General features: G+C 33.9%; 1 protein-coding gene across 16 annotated transcripts in view; it reads right to left on the bottom strand.

Annotated features, from left to right (window-relative positions):
- Nucleotides 1–17,301, bottom strand: part of MARCHF1 (membrane associated ring-CH-type finger 1) — an 833,115-nt gene that overhangs the window by 553,842 nt on the left and 261,972 nt on the right. For 15 of the 16 annotated variants that reach the window (XM_071092868.1, XM_071092866.1, XM_071092864.1 and 12 more), the window contains one exon: nucleotides 12,092–12,166. The exons of the other annotated variant lie outside the window; for it this stretch is intronic. The gene's annotated coding sequence lies outside the window, so the exon portion shown is untranslated. The remainder of the gene's footprint in view (nucleotides 1–12,091; nucleotides 12,167–17,301) is intronic. 16 annotated transcript variants of the gene reach the window in all.

Here is a 17,301-nt window from a genome sequence, read left to right as displayed (position 1 = left end):
CAACTTTAAAAAACACAATGATTAATCGATTGGATGCTTATCAAAAAATATACCTTCAATTCAAAGAAAAGAACAACTGTGATCATCTGACTGCTAAAAGTAATTTAACTGTATTTAAATATTTCTGAGAAATTAAGTTAAATAGAAATATAAGAACACATCTTTACATTATGAAAAATAGCTGTATCGTAACAATAAAAATACCATCCAAAAACCTATTAACAGTAAGCAAACCAAAAGCAATCCCATTAAAGTCTGAAGTTGCCCATTATCATCACTAATAGTTAACAATGCTTAACAATGGCCTAAATATTTTAGTTGATGCAACAAAATGCTAACCACAAATAATACCTATAGTTGTTAGAAGGGAGAAAATAGAATTATGAGAGTTCTCCTTGAGTATAGAGAGCTCAGACTTCAAGCCCAGAACAGCCTGGATTATACTCCAGGGCCTATTGCTCACTAGCCGCCACTCCATAGCATCAGAACTTCAGATAGTTACTTAACCTTAGTACCTGAGTTTACTCATTTGTAAAATTAGCATAGTAATAGTACACATGACTAGTGCGATTGTGAGGATAAATGAGGTAATAGAGTTGAAAAAAGAAACAAATGCCTGAGAAGTGGTAAATGTGTTTGCTATATTTGACACACACACACACACCCCCCACACACACAACCTTAGTTAAGTCATTTTCACTCATTTTGATTAATGATTTTTGTCCATAAAATGAAAATTGCCTTCTCAGCATTTATGGTGTCAAGAGTATGAAATAAAATGACGTATATTTAAGTGATTTTTGATGCTATTGCATAATATAATTATAATAAACCATAATCACTAATTATAGTTTCATTACGAACTGTATCTGTTACTGTAAAAAGAAAAACAAATTTTCATATCTATGTCTGAAAGTATTCTAAAAGTGTAAAGCAAAACCAAAACTCAACTAAAAAATTTAAACTTTTAAAATTTAAAATTTGTGCCTCAAGGACATGGACACTTCTCAAAAGAAGACATACAAGCAGCCAACAAACATAAAAAAAAAAAATCAACATCACTAATCATCAGAGAAATATAAATTGAAACCACAATGACATACCATGTCACACAGTCAGAATAGCTATGATTAAGAAGTCAAAAAGTAACAGATACTGACGAGACTGAGGAGAAAGGGGAACGCTCATACAGTGCTGCTGGGAAAGTGTCTTGTGTTAATACACTGTGGAAGGTGGTATGAAAATTTCTTAAAGAACAAAAAATAGAACTACCATTTAACCCAGCAATCCTATTACTGGGTATATACCCAAGGGAAATAAATCGTTCTACCAAAAAGACACTTGCACTCATATGTTCATTGCTGCACTATTCACAATAGCAAAGACATGGAATCATCAATTGGTGCCCATCAATGGTGGATTACCTAAAGAAAATGTGACACATATATATTGTGGAATACTATGCAGCCTTAATGAAATCATATCTTCTGCAGCAATATGGATGCAGCCAGAAGTCATTATCCTAAGCAAACTAACACAGAAATTGAAAACCAAATATTGCAAATTCCCACTTATAAATGGAAGCTAAATCTTGGGTTCCTGTGGACATAAAATTGGGAACCATAGACACTGAAGTCTCCAAAAGAAGGAAGAGAGGAAGGAGGGAGAGGGCTGAAAAACTTCCTATTGGGTACTATGTTCATTATCTGGGTGATGGAATCAATAAAAACCCAAACCTCAGCACTATGAAACACACCCTTGTAACAGACCTGTACAAGTATTTCCTGTATCTAAAATTAAAAAATAAATAAATAAAGTGTGCCTCCAGAGTCCTTCTCTTTGTAAGGAATACGCAAGAACAAAGAAGGTGAGCATAAAGTAAAAGGAACCAAAGTTAGAGAAAACACAAAAACAGAATGTAATAGAAATGTGTTATTCTATACTAACATTTAAGATTAATTCACCTTGTACCCATATGACAATATCCATTTCATAAACTGTGCATTATCATTTTTTAGGCATAAGTATCATATAAATTGAAAGAAATTTGTTTGAAAACATTTAGTGACTGATGCTCAGAAGCTTAAATGGTGCTGTTTTACTAAACCATGAAGAAATCACTGAAGCCTTTACAGCAAGAGGGAAAACCCCAGGGGGCCTACTAACAATTTAGCACTGCCAATTCTTTTGGTAATGTTCATTTTACTTTTCATAGAGAAGTACAGAAGAGCTGTTCACTATAATTAAGACTTTAAAAACTGTAGACATGTAAAAAAATAATGTAAGGCTTGGTATACTATAGACATCATTTAGTACGTAATGCAAGTCTCACAACACAGCATCTAGGCCTCATGTTTTTTGAACTTACTGCCTAAAATAAGCATATTTTAAAGATCTTGGTAAATATATTTCACTAAGAAAGACTGTGACACCAAGGGAGAGCTTCTATACTGGGATTTACGGATCCTATCTATGGGTTCCATGAATAGACTTCAGATGATGTCATTAATCTCTAACTGAAACTGATCATCTCTTGAATCCTTAAATTATGACTAGTCAGCAAACCACAATAATATTAGCAATATCTTTGAAATTTTCAGTTGAGAAATTATTTCATATCATATTTTGGATATTATAGATATCATAAACTATGATTTATACTCATTAGAGTTTCAAAATTACTATTATTATTATTAAAACATATGCCTAGACCTTCTTAAGTTTACCTATTATTATGGCACAAATTTGATTTCTCATGTTTTTGATCTCTGTTTCACAATAATTGATTTCTTGGGTAATGCTCTATATTTAAGAATATGTATTAAAAATATTAACAAACATTCGGAGAGGGAATGCATAAACTTCACCAGACTTCCAAATGGACTTACGGCACTGTGGTGATTCTTTAATGGGTCAACTGGGCTAGGATCAATTACATTTTCCAGAATCTTCTTCCCTGTCTGATTCAGGCAGGTTGGGCCACATACATTTTGTGAAATTTGAGGGAACAAGTGAAGCAACATCCATATTCCCTTTTATTTGGAAGGCTGGGCAGGGTCAACCACTGCCTGTGTAGGTCATACCTTCGCAGTTTATCTTCTGGCTGGCTTCATGGTGTGACACAGAACCTGGACTTGCCACTATTACACCATTTCCTGTGACCCCTTCAGCTTCTCCTGGCTAGACAAGTGTTTAGCTCTGTGATCATGGGCACTAGATTCTACCGTGGGACAGCTCTATAATCAAGGTAGAAAGCAGTGATAAGTGAGAGCTGACATGAGTTACAACCCATTTGGTTCATTTCAGCTCATGCTTGCAGCTTACCACTTGCTCTTTCCCACTTCACTCCCATCTAAAACAAAATTTCAGATTATCATAATACTAATCATAAGGCCATAACATTAGCTAATGTTTATCCTAGGTTTATTCTAATTTTTAAAGTAATTGTTGGCTGGTATTTTCTGGTTATGTAAATATATGTAGGTTACCTTCACTATATTTGTTTAGCTTTTCCTAAATCTAATGGTTCCAGGACAGATATGTTAGGAAGACAACCCTGAAATAGAGAACAAAAAATTCAAGATCACTGGAAAGTGTTCACTTCGAAAGACAAGAGGAATTATTGAAGAGGTGCCCTAAAATGTCATGATTCAATTCAAGGAGATAGTTTAATTCTACTCTAGTTGAGTTCATGGTGTACTTCAGTCTTATTTCATGCTGTGACATTCAGCCTTACACTTCAGTCTTATTCTAGGATTGGTATTTTAAAAACTCTGTGTGATTTGTGTGTCACAGTGCAAGTGATACAGCAGCATCACCAATAAATTGGTATGTATTCCCAACTATTTTAAGAAAGAATGAAGATCTTTTCATGATCTATTTAGTCACAGAAGAGAGATGTGCTCAGATCAAGGAGCCCTGAATGTGATGTGAAAGTTATTTTGGCTGTCTTTATGCAATGGTTAAAGGGCCGATCATCTATATTCATAACTCTTGTCTGACCAACAACATGACTGGTAATGCATTTAGACACATGACTGTCTTGCCTTTAGATTAAAAATACGGAGGAACTGCTCATGCTAATTTAGAAAAGGGCCATGTAAATGCTCCAATTTTTCCCCCGTTGGCTCTGAAAAACATATAATTTTTGTCACCATTGAAAAGCAGAAAAGATTACCTTTTGCAGATTTATTATTTCAAATACAGTTAATGTTGAATTTGTGTGGAAAATCATTGAACCTCAGTTAAATGCATGTGTATGTTATCACCAAAATGTTTTGATTCACAATCTCTGCAAAATTTAACAGGATGATTGAAATCGGTTTTCTCGGCTGCATAAATAAACAGTCTGACTTGTATGGGGTGCTTAATCCACAGGAGACCCAGAGAATGTCAAAAATGGGATACAATCTGGAAAAGTCAGGATATTTCAGCAGATTGATATTTATGTGCAATCATGCTACCATGTAAAGTTGTGAGAGTTATTTTCACTTATTTAATAAGAGCAGGTTAGAATGTTAGCACTTTCAATGTTAGAGAGATTTAAGGTTATGTGGAAAAATACTATGTCTGTCTATCTATATACTTTTTCATTTTCTATAATTGTACAGATTTCTTTGTCAAAACATCTTCCATTATATTCATAATGACCTCACTGAAATAAAAATCAGTTTGAGATAAACTCTATTTCCTAGAAAAGTCTCCTTTGTTGCCTCAGATAAGTATTATATAAGCTACTGTAACAGGACTGATTACCTGAGGCATATTAGAAAGCAATGAAGCATAAAACTTCTTTTCAATATCAAATTCAAAGCATGACAAAAGGTGAATTCACTAGTGCAAATGTTAAAACAAATGAAATAGAAAGTCACGGTTGTTAATTATGCTGGAAAAACAAATGAGAGTTCGTCACCCTTATAAAAACCTTTTAAAATATATTATTAAAAAGAAAATTTTGTTAATATCGTTCTCTGAGGTCATAATATCAAAAATACATGTATAAATGCTTTTAAAAGCTGTGAAAATTGAGAACCTAATACTTTTAATTTTGTTATATTTTCTATTACAGATGCGAAAGTTGCAAGTGATAATAATTATGAACAAGAAAGAAGAAATAAGTGTATCTCTTCTAATCAGGAAAGAAAACTGCCACAGTTCATGAGAAGGAATAAATAACATTCTGTCATTTTGGTAACTAATGGTCTCTGTATTGATCTCTATTCCATACATGAATGTCTCTAACTGAAAAGAAACTGAATTTTCCTTTTAAAGACTTCTAATTTTTACACTTATTCATTCAAACTCATGTTATATAACAAACATTTCCTCTTTAGAGGGGTTAAGAGCTTTATTCCAAATAACGAAACTTTCATAACTACCTAGTGTAGAACATAGGTTAAAACAGTAGCAAGAGAAATGTGCACATTTTGCATAAATCTATTTAGTAACCATGTTCACCTGGCAGATTAATCACAATGAAGTATCAAACTAATTAAGAGAGTCAACTCAAGGTTTTACTTCTGATGGTATGCGGTATATCTCCAAGACCTGTCCAAATCTTCTCATAGACATATCCAACTTTTAGATAGCCTTTTAGCATTCATTTAAACATTTAGAGTTCCTGCCTGACAAAAACAAATTTAATCCTGCACACAGGTACCTCAACTTCTGGTGATAAGTAGAATTACCAGCAATCCAGGCTAAATAAGAATATATGTTGCCTAAATGAACAAAGGCATAGGCTTCAACTTTCACAATGAAATGGCTTTGTTTTCAACATGGTTGATATCTAACGCATAGAGGTGCTTTTTCAGTCATGAATGAAAAATGCCTGCCTTTCACATTCTCATTAAAACCTCATTTATGAGTTGTCTGCCCTAAAACTCCTGTTTTAAGCCTGCTGGAGGCAGTTGATATTCAAGATAATTGTCTAAGGAATAAGCTGCCAACCATTTACTCCTTAAGACTCTTCAGACTTTTTCCCTGTGTTTTCAGATAATCAGAATGCTGTCATAATCACTTTGGTTCCCAGAGTAATTGCATTTAAATTTTGTTCAAGGTGTCTATCAAAGGCTGATACAAGAAACAACCATATGCAGAGGACCATTCCTATAGTTTACAAAGTTGTATTGAGAATACAGGCTATCATGTTGTTTAAATGCATCAGCATCTTCATAAAACCTAAGGGAAAAAAATATTTCTCTTGATGAACTGCTATCCTTTCTTTTAGACAAGGAGAGTATAACAAATACAAAGCTATGTGCTGAAATGCTATAGCTCTCTCCAACATGTTTGCTTTATTTTGATAGAACAATTATCTAATTTTGTACTTCCCAAGTTAGTGCCATTTGTCACATATCAGTGGTTTTTGACTCACAGTATACATTTTTGTTATCAATCACCACAATTTTAAAATTGAATATTTAACAACATTAAACATATATAATGATATATTGAAAAGACATAATGGTAAAATAGGTCTAAAATAGGTTATGGGATATTAATTTCTTTTCTTATTAACTTTTAAGACAGAGTCTCACTCTGTTGTTCAGATTATAGTGCAGTAGTTTAATCTTGTCTCACTGCAAACTCTGCATCTTGGGCTCAAGCAGTCCTCCCCACTCTGCATCCCAAGCAGCTGAAACTACAGGCAAGTACCATCATGCTCTGCTAATTTTTGTATCTTTAGTAGAAAAAGGGTTTCACCACGTTGCCCAGGCTGATATCGAATTCCTGGGCTCAAATAATCCACCCATCTCTGTCCCTCAAAGTGCTCTGTTTATAGGCATGAGCCACCATGCCTGGCCTGAGATATTAATTCCTATTTCTCTCAACATTCCAAGACTCCTGTTTATTCACCTAAAAATTCACTTTTAGATAATCTAGAAGTGCAGTAACAGTATAAAAAGAAACAGAATACAAATGAACCATTTGTTTTACTACCAAAATGTCAATAATACAAAAAAAAGAGAATAGGTTTGAGATTAAAAGTTGTAAAATGGGAAGCCATGGAAAATAAGTTCAGGATATTTCAAAAATTGGAAAATATCACTCCATGATTCATTCACACAAACTACCCCCTCCACCTCCTCCATCCTCTTTCTTAATTTTTATATTTCCATGCATCAGTTCACTACATATTTTTCCAGTTATTCAGAGTCTGAAGTTTGACATAATCTTTGATTTCTCTTACCATTTTTTCTTACATCAATTTATCAGAAAGTGATAGAATACCATTTCATCGAACTCTCTTGTTACTATCCCTACCACTGAACAAAGTGTAGGCTGCCTAACATGGAATTAAGACTTTTTGTGGCTTAAAGCAACCTTATCTCCTTAGCATTGCTCCCCACTATTAATAAAATTCTCTCTGATGAGGATTTAAATACCTTTAAAGCAGATATGTAACATTATATACAAAGTTGTTGTGGAAGTCAGGGACCCCGAACAAAGGGACCAGCAGGAGCCACAGCAGAGAAACATAAATTGTGAAGATTTCATGGACATTTATCAGTTCCCAAAATTAATACTTTTATAATTTCTTATGCCTGTCTTTACTTTAATCTCTTAATCCTGTTATCTACGTAAGCTGAGAATGTACATCACCTCAGGACCACTATTGTACAAATTGATTGTGAAACGTTTATTTGAACAATATGAAATCAGTGCACATTGAAAAAGAACAGAATAACAGCGATTTTCAGGGAACAAGGGAAGACAACCATGAGGTCAGACTGCCTGTGGAGTCCGGCAGAATAGAGCCATATTTTTATTCTTGCAGAAAGCCTATAAACGGATGTGGAAGTAAGGAAGATATCGCTGAATTCTTTTCCCAGCAAGGAATATTAATAATTAATACCCTGGGGAAGGAATGCATTCCTTGGTGGGAGGTATATAAACAGCCGCTCTGGGAGTGTCTGTCTTATGAGGTTGAGATAAGAACTGAAATATGCCCCTGTCTCCTGCAGTACCCTCAGGTTTATTAGGGTGGGGAAAAAAATCCCACCCTGGTGAATTTGAGGTCAGACCGTTTCTCTGCTCTCGAATCCTGTTTTCTGTGGTTTAAGATGTTTATCAAGACAATATGTGCACAGCTGAACACAGACACTTATCAGGAGTTTTTGATTTTGCCCTTTGCCTTGTGATCTTTGCTTTGCCCTTTGCCTTGTGACCTTTATTGGCCTCAGAAGCATGTGATCTTTTTTCTTCTTTTTTGCCCTTTGAAGCATGTGATCTTTGTGACCTACTCCCTGTTCGTACACCCCATCCGCTTTTCAAGTCTTTAATAAAAACCTGCTGGTTTTGCAGCTCAGGTGAGCATCACAGTACTACTGATATGTGATGTCACCCCCAGAGGCCCAGTTGTAAAATTCCTCTCTTTGTACTCCTTCTATTTCTCAGCTGGCTGACACTTAGGGAAAATAGAAAGAACCTACGTTGAAATATTGGGGGCAGATTCCCCCAATACTAAGTAAATTCCTAAGTCAAGCCTGCTGTTTTTATTTTATTCTATTTGTAATAACAATTTTTTACTAAGTTTTATCTGTATGTTATGTTCAAAATTTAATCGCATTATTCTCTGAATGACTGCAGCATTTCATTCATTCATTGATTTTTTTTTTCTACATTCCTTTGAATAAACACATGACATGCAAAGGATCAGTTTAAGGTGTTGTGAAAGAGCAAGACTTATAACATAGTCTGCACTTATAACTAACTGCAATCCCACATTTAATTTTTATATAAATGAATTTTCTCCACAATGAGATTACAACAATTTAGAAGCAGTGGTCATATTTTGCACTTCTATTCCTCACAGTTTTTGGCAGAAATATTCATTTGATTGAATTTCTTAAATTAAAAAAAAACTTGGAAAAATATAATGTTAATTTTATCTCTACAAAGTTTCTGAAAAAACAAAGTCTATAAAATAACTAGCATTATCATCAGAAAGTAGAATTATTTCTAAGCTAAAATTGCTTATTTAAAATACAAGAAAAATAGTCTCTTTTTATAGGTATTACCTTATGAAGTATAATCCTCTCTTAAGAGAACGGAAATAATGGGCTGCATAAGATAGCTGTGATTTTTAAAACGTGTTTGTTAAAACATGTGTTTAAATCTATTCTAGCCAGAGGAAATTAGTTGAGCTCCCAGAGCAATTCCCATTCCAAAAGCAGGGGGTCTATTTTGATCATCTCTTAAACCTTTAGAGAGAACTGTACTAATTCTCCATTGAAAACTGGACAATTATTCGACTGGGATCATTGTGGAGGGTGAGATGCTTTGTTAAACCAGTTACTCTCTCCTCTGTATGGTTCCAGAAAAGCAAAGCCACTGTTGATTGAAGGGATAAAAATGACCTATTTACAGAATGTAAAACAGTAACTAATTTCTGATCATATAATCCTAGGTGTAAAAGATTTCATGCTGGATCAATGAGCACTTTCGTCCCCCAGACAGTCCAAGATAAGATCTATTTTACTTTAAAAGTTTCTCAAAAGAAGGGATTTTCAAAGTGCTATCTTCAGTTATTCCTGTGCTTAAAAACTCTCACAGCTTGAAAATCTACACTAATAACAGTCCAGGTTTACCATACATTTTAAAAAATAATTACAAAATAAAGAATTGGCCACCTTTTCTATAAGATCTCTTCATATACAGTACATGAAGAATAATAATTATCTCACTATGTTTTCCTTTTCAAATGCAAGTATTCTATTTCCTTAAATTTTTTATCAGAGACATTATTACTGAGAATTCTTCACCATAATTTGTATTTATCCTTGCACCTTTCCCACATATTCCAGATTCTTCATTAACTGACACAACTACAAGCATTCAGAGTAATCAGGAAGAGCATGACCAAAGCAAGAAAACACTTCTTCTTGACTTTTAAAAATCGTTCCTGGATTTTACTAATCTAAGCTCTAATAACACCTCCATGATACCCAACTTGGGTTTCTCAGACCTGTAGAGAGTGAATGCAGTAAAGAAGAAACAGAAGACTTGTTGTGAAATCCTAATGATCTATACAACAAATCCCTGTGACAAGAGTTTCCCTACATAACAAACCTTCACACATACCCCTGAACCTAAAGTAAAAGCAAACAAAAAAAAAAAAAAGAAAAAGAAAATGTAAATTCACCCCTGATAGAACTGCACAGGTCATATGCAACACCAAATCTCTTTGCCATTGTTCACACTTAGGAGCTGATATATGGACACATTCAACAGAAGTTTCCTATTAATGTAAAATTGTTGAAAGTTTTAATGTTATTTGAAAATTTAAAAAAACCTATTGGAATTGAAGAGATACATAAATAGGTAGCTAAATGATTACTTATTTTAAAAATTGAGAATTGATTATTTTTATTAAATGAGGTTTCTTTTTAGGGGAAAAACTCGATTATTTCCTTGGGGAAAAATAATAATGTAAATGGTAGAATTTGAAACAAAATGAAACCACTGGGGCACCATTTAAGTTTAAGATAATAATTATTATTTTTTTTTATTTTTATTTTATTTATTTTTTTTTTGAAATGGAGTCTCGCTCTGTGGCCCAGATTGGAGTGCTGTGGCGCAATCTCGGCTCACTGCAAGCTCCGCCTCCCGGGTTCACGCCATTCTCCTGCCTCAGCCTCCTGAGTAGCTGGGACTACAGGTGCCCGCCACCATGCCCAGCTAATTTTTTGTATTTTTAGTAGAGCTGGGGTTTCACCGTGTTAGCCAGGATGGTCTCGATCTCCTGACCTCGTGATCCACCCGCCTTGGCCTCCCAAAGTGCTGGGATTACAGGCATGAGCCACTGTGCTCAGCCAAGATAATTATTTTTTGTAAATCTCCTACATAATCTTTATTTTTGCTTCACAATATATGTTAAAATTTGTCTTTCCAAAGTTTTCCCTTTTTATGTGATTCTTCACCAATTTCAAGATATTTTTGAACTAATTTATGCCCTTGGAATTACTGGAAAAGTTTCTAAAATCTGTTCTAACTCTTAAGTATGTTCTTTATGTTACCATACGCAGCACTTAAGTTGTTCAAAATACTGGGATAAAGAAATTCCCTGATGAAGGGCACTTGTAATGACTATTATGCCACTGAATTCAGAAACTTAGACCCTTTTTTCCATCTAGTCGATCCCTCCATTCATTTACTCTAAGGGGATACAGCCATGATTTTTTCTGGTGTGAAGAAAATCTGCTTGAAGGAAAAGCCAAAAAAAAAAAAAAAAAAAAAAGCTGCAAGTGTCTAAATAAATAACCTGTAATACAGGTCTCTTAACCTACTGTGTCTGTCATAGAAAACTACTTATGGGCAAAGGGACTATTTTATCTCAATATCAGAAGGCAGTTTGTAAAAGAGGGGAAAATCTATTTGCTTTATATTGTGTTTCAGAAACTGAAATAGCAAAATTTCAACTTTGAGATACTGAAAAGGATTATAAATTTGAACGTTTAGGAAACATTCAATTTAATGTCATTCATGATTTTCTACATAATAGCCTTTGGTTGCTCTGGGTCATGCGAAATAAATAAGTGTTATATTCTAATCCATCTAAATCATATAGTGCAAAAAAAAGTTATAACTTAATACATCGAAATCATATAGTGCATATCTCATCATGATGAATATGATAATCCTTGAATGTATAATCTAAGTATTAGTAACAAGATAAAATTACTCTGTATCCTAAAGATGGGCAGTATTTAGCTACTTTCATAAAGCCTGGTAAAACCAAATGTATTTGTTCACTGAAATGGAGGTACTAAAATTACCAATATATTTGCCAAGGTCAAGTCAGCATTACTGATAGCACTGCCCTTTTACCAAATGATAAGATTCGTATCACAAGCCATTAAAATATTATCCAATAGATACAAGGAAACAGAATTAATCTAAAAAAGAAATGTCTTTTCATTATTCATTGAAACTGAATAAAACTAAGATAAAACAAAGTTTGAAAAAAAAATCAATTAAGCCTTCCATTAAAACAAAATTAGACTCTAATTCCAAATGAGAAAAGGGATTTTCTGCAGCAGAAAGTGTTCTTTATTTAAAGAATAAAGATAAAAATAGATGAACTTACAAAACACAGCAGTCTTGTTTAATCACAGCAGGACAGTTGAGTATATTCTCTCAGAGTTCTTTTGGGGTACATTTCCTGAAAACAAAAATTAATGTTAAGGCCAAGCTTAAAAATAACCATAAGGAAACTATGTTTTTTTAATGGAAAGATCATACAAATGTTGTAGAAATTTGGGGCCTATATAAGTAGTCTTTAAAATATAATATAATACTGTTCTTAATTTCATTTCTGCCAATATTCAGATCATGTGAAAGAATTTATATAGATTTCTATATGGTTACAAAATATCTACATACTTCATAATAAGAAATAAACTGAAGTTTTATTTTCTAATAGAGAATTTCAAAATAATCTCTTCTGGCATAAGATAAGAAGGGTTGTTTGTGCCATTTATGTGCTGCCAAACAATGTAAGACACTCAGGAACCTCTCCAAAGACAGAGGCAAAATTTTAAAAGTCAAACTAGAATATCTGGTTTCAACTTGATCCAGTTGTTTGATAAAATACAGTCTGAATTTGCCTCAATGTTTTGAACATAATGAGGATGAATAAAAGGATGCGGTGATTGAAGGATCAGCAACAGTTTCACTTTTGGATCCTTATGAAATCTAAGCAGTACATCGGGGGAAATATCCGCAAGTCATGTACTTCACTACCTCTATTATCCCTCTGTATAAAACAACGCCAACTATTTTATCTCTTGTTTTAGGATCCACTCCAATAGAAGACATACGTGGCTACAATACTAAATTGCCTTTGTTTAGTTGAAAGGGCTAAGGATACAATTGTGTGTATAATGAGCTGGCATCTATATCTTATAATCTCTCTATATTCTTTTTTTTGTATGTAGGATGATCACAAGAAGGTATCTTAACAAACTAAAGTAATAGGGGATATTATTGATCATTTTTTCAAAGAATGTATACAGTAGCATTGTAGTTGCAGAGAAAATATGACATTTTCATATCAGAGTTGTATCTGTTTATGAAGTCAATGTACATAGCATTAAAGTACAAATTGTATAATAGTTATTTAAAATGAGCTTGTTTATAGAATTAATAAGTTGATATACAAAAGTCAACTGCTGACACTGGGAACACACTGTAACCACATAAGGTAAGAAAACTAAATTCAAACTGTATATAACACATTAAAAATCAGATCAGTCAGAGAAACAACAAAAACAACAAAATATTTCTACAAGAAAAGAATACATTGCATAGAACCTTAAAAATTTCCATTAATTTTTAGATGATTATCAACTCAATTTTTTAAATGGGTCATTGTTATTATTTCCATTTCCACTGTTTTTTAATAAATTATGTATTATAATTTTTGAACAAATTATGTATTTTCAAATTCTGAAAATAAGATATTACCAATCAAATACCCATTAAACAATTGCAAATAAATTTGACAAAGTAAAGAATGATATATTTCATTGGCTCAGGATAGTGAGGCCACTGTATTCCAGCTTTAACTGTGGCTACCTGCAGTTTTGCTTATTTAAGCTGAATAACTTGGAACATTCTCTATTGCAATGAATTTTATTTTTACATATTATATAGTTTAATGAAATTTATATATTAAAATCCAAGTTCCAAATACAAAGTATTATGAAATATCATTGGGTGCATTAGCATAATGAAAACAAACAGGAACAACAAATCCCAAACATTATGTTGTCATTGGTTGGATGAAAGAGATTAGGATTATGTATTCTACTGCTTCATGATTTTAGGTTTCCCACATGGCCTTTTGAAAGCTTAATAACTTGATGCTTTCTCTCTACATAGGTACCTTTCTAACATTTACGTCCTTTTGTGTAATATGGCATGAAAGACAATAAAGAAAGAGAGAAAGAAAGGAAAAGAGAGAGGGAAGGAGAGATAAAGAGAAAGAGGAAAGAAAGATGCATACTTATGTATATGGGGAAAGGAGGGACCTCTAAACTGTGGTCAGCACTGGCATTCTTACATATTTGGGCATTTGGTGAGATAGGTGCCACAAATCTCTTTGTATGAATGACTTAGGTGAATCATGAGAAAACTCTAATAAATAATTGTATAGGTACATCTATCCCAGAAATAAATTATTCAGGGAGGGGTAGGGGGGATATCAAAATTTAAGCAACAGATGGTGCATAACCATTAGACATGAGATTTATCTTTCAACACAATCTCCCTAGAGTCATTGCATATTCTTTTGGGAAGAACAAGAATGTAAGTAAAAAGTGAAATACTGGACTGCTTTGGTTATTCAAATCGAGCATAACACTTCTCAGGGTGACCCACTCATTTTAAACATCATTTTAATTTTTATATAAAAACCATAACTGTTTAACCCAAAGTAGGAGACTTGCATATTTATTAAAACAAACTTTCCAGTAGAGGGGATAAAGCATTCCATTATAATAGGGTCATTATACATTATTGTCCTGGGGCTTATAAAGGAGGGAAAAGTTGGTAAACTAAATATTTGTGAATCGAAAACCAGTGCTGATTTAATAACATATATGATAACCTTGGCTTCTGAACAAGTAGACTGAGGTTCAAAAAATATGTTTATCTACATGGCAGTCAATTTATCTATCCATATATCAATAAATCAAATGATTAACCAATCAACCAATCTGTTGTTATATGTATGTACACATATATGTATATATATTCATAAAAATAAAAACATCTCTCATTGAACTTAATGCACTGGTTATATTTAATATATTTTTATTGCAATTCACATTATTTTCTTATTGTTTATTGTAACATTAAGGTTTTTCTGAATTCCCTGTTTAAGTAAAAGATGCTTCCAATTTAAAGCAGTGTGTAGAGGGAAATTTATAGCACTAAATGCCCACAAGAGAAAGCTGGGAAGATCTAAAATTGACACTCTAACATCACAATTAAAAGAACTAGAGAAGCAAGAGCAAACACATTCAAAAGCTAGCAGAAGGCAAGAAATAACTAAGATCAGAGCAGAACTGAAGGAGATAGAGACACAAAAAACCCTCCAAAAAATCAATGAATCCAGGAGTTGGTTTTTTGAAAAGATCAACAAAATTGACAGACCACTAGCAAGACTAATAAAGAAGAAAAGAGAGAAGAATCAAATAGACGCAATAAAAAATGATAAAGGGGATATCACCACCGACCCCACAGAAATACAACTACCATCAGAGAATACTATAAACACCTCTACGCAAATAAACTAGAAAATCTAGAAGAAATGGATAATTTCCTGGACACTTACACTCTTCCAAGACTAAACCAGGAAGAAGTTGAATCCCTGAATAGACCAATAGCAGGCTCTGAAATTGAGGCAATAATTAATAGCCTACCAACCAAAAAAAGTCCAGGACCAGATGGATTCACAGCTGAATTCTACCAGAGGTACAAGGAGGAGCTGGTACCATTCCTTCTGAAACTATTCCAATCAATAGAAAAAGAGGGAATCCTCCCTAACTCATTTTATGAGGCCAACATCATCCTGATACCAAAGCCTGGCAGAGACACAACAAAAAAAGAGAATTTTAGACCAATATCCCTGATGAACATCGATGCAAAAATCCTCAATAAAATACTGGCAAACCGGATTCAGCAGCACATCAAAAAGCTTATCCACCATGATCAAGTGGGCTTCATCCCTGGGATGCAAGGCTGGTTCAACATTCGCAAATCAATAAACATAATCCAGCATATAAACAGAACCAAAGACAAAAACCACATGATAATCTCAATAGATGCAGAAAAGGCTTTTGACAAAATTCAACAGCCCTTCATGCTAAAAACGCTCAATAAATTCGGTATTGATGGAACATACCTCAAAATCACAAGAGCTATTTATGACAAACCCACAGCCAATATCATACTGAATGGGCAAAAACTGGAAAAATTCCCTTTGAAAACTGGCACAAGACAGGGATGCCCTCTCTCACCACTCCTATTCAACATAGTGTTGGAAGTTCTGGCTAGGGCAATCAGGCAAGAGAAAGAAATCAAGGGTATTCAGTTAGGAAAAGAAGAAGTCAAATTGTCCCTCTTTGCAGATGACATGATTGTATATTTAGAAAACCTCATTGTCTCAGCCCAAAGTCTCCTTAAGCTGATAAGCAAGTTCAGCAAAGTCTCAGGATACAAAATTAATGTGCAAAAATCACAAGCATTCTTACACACCAGTAACAGACAAACAGAGAGCCAAATCAGGAATGAACTTCCATTCACAATTGCTTCAAAGAGAATAAAATACCTAGGAATCCAACTTACAAGGGATGTAAAGGACCTCTTCAAGGAGAACTACAAACCACTGCTCAGTGAAATCAAAGAGGACACAAACAAATGGAAGAACATACCATGCTCATGGATAGGAAGAATCAATATCGTGAAAATGGCCATACTGCCCAAGGTTATTTATAGATTCAATGCCATCCCCATCAAGCTACCAATGAGTTTCTTCACAGAATTGGAAAAAACTGCTTTAAAGTTCATATGGAACCAAAAAAGAGCCTGCATCTCCAAGACAATCCTAAGTCAAAAGAACAAAGCTGGAGGCATCACGCTACCTGACTTCAAACTATACTACAAGGCTACAGTAACCAAAACAGCATGGTACTGGTACCAAAACAGAGATATAGACCAATGGAACAGAACAGAGTCCTGAGAAATAATACCACACATCTACAGCCATCTGATCTTTGACAAACCTGAGAGAAACAAGAAATGGGGAAAGGATTCCCTATTTAATAAATGGTGCTGGGAAAATTGGCTAGCCATAAGTAGAAAGCTGAAACTGGATCCTTTCCTTACTCCTTATACGAAAATTAAATCAAGATGGATTAGAGACTTAAATGTTAGACCTAATACCATAAAAACCCTAGAGGAAAACCTAGGTAGTACCATTCAGGACATAGGCATGGGCAAAGACTTCATGTCTAAAACACCAAAAGCAACAGCAGCAAAAGCCAAAATTGACAAATGGGATCTCATTAAATTAAAGAGCTTCTGCACAGCAAAAGAAACTACCATCAGAGTGAACAGGCAACCTACAGAATGGGAGAAAATTTTTGCAATCTACTCATCTGACAAAGGGCTAATATCCAGAACCTACAAAGAACTCAAACAAATTTACAAGAAAAAAACAAACAACCCCATCAAAAAGTGGGCAAAGGATATGAACAGACATTTCTCAAAAGAAGACATTTATACAGCCAA

This window comes from Macaca nemestrina, chromosome 3 (assembly GCF_043159975.1).
Source record: "Macaca nemestrina isolate mMacNem1 chromosome 3, mMacNem.hap1, whole genome shotgun sequence".
Taxonomy (NCBI): Eukaryota; Metazoa; Chordata; class Mammalia; order Primates; family Cercopithecidae; genus Macaca; species Macaca nemestrina.
The sequence above is the reverse complement of the archived record's forward strand: the minus strand, read 5'-3'. Positions and strand labels throughout refer to the sequence as shown.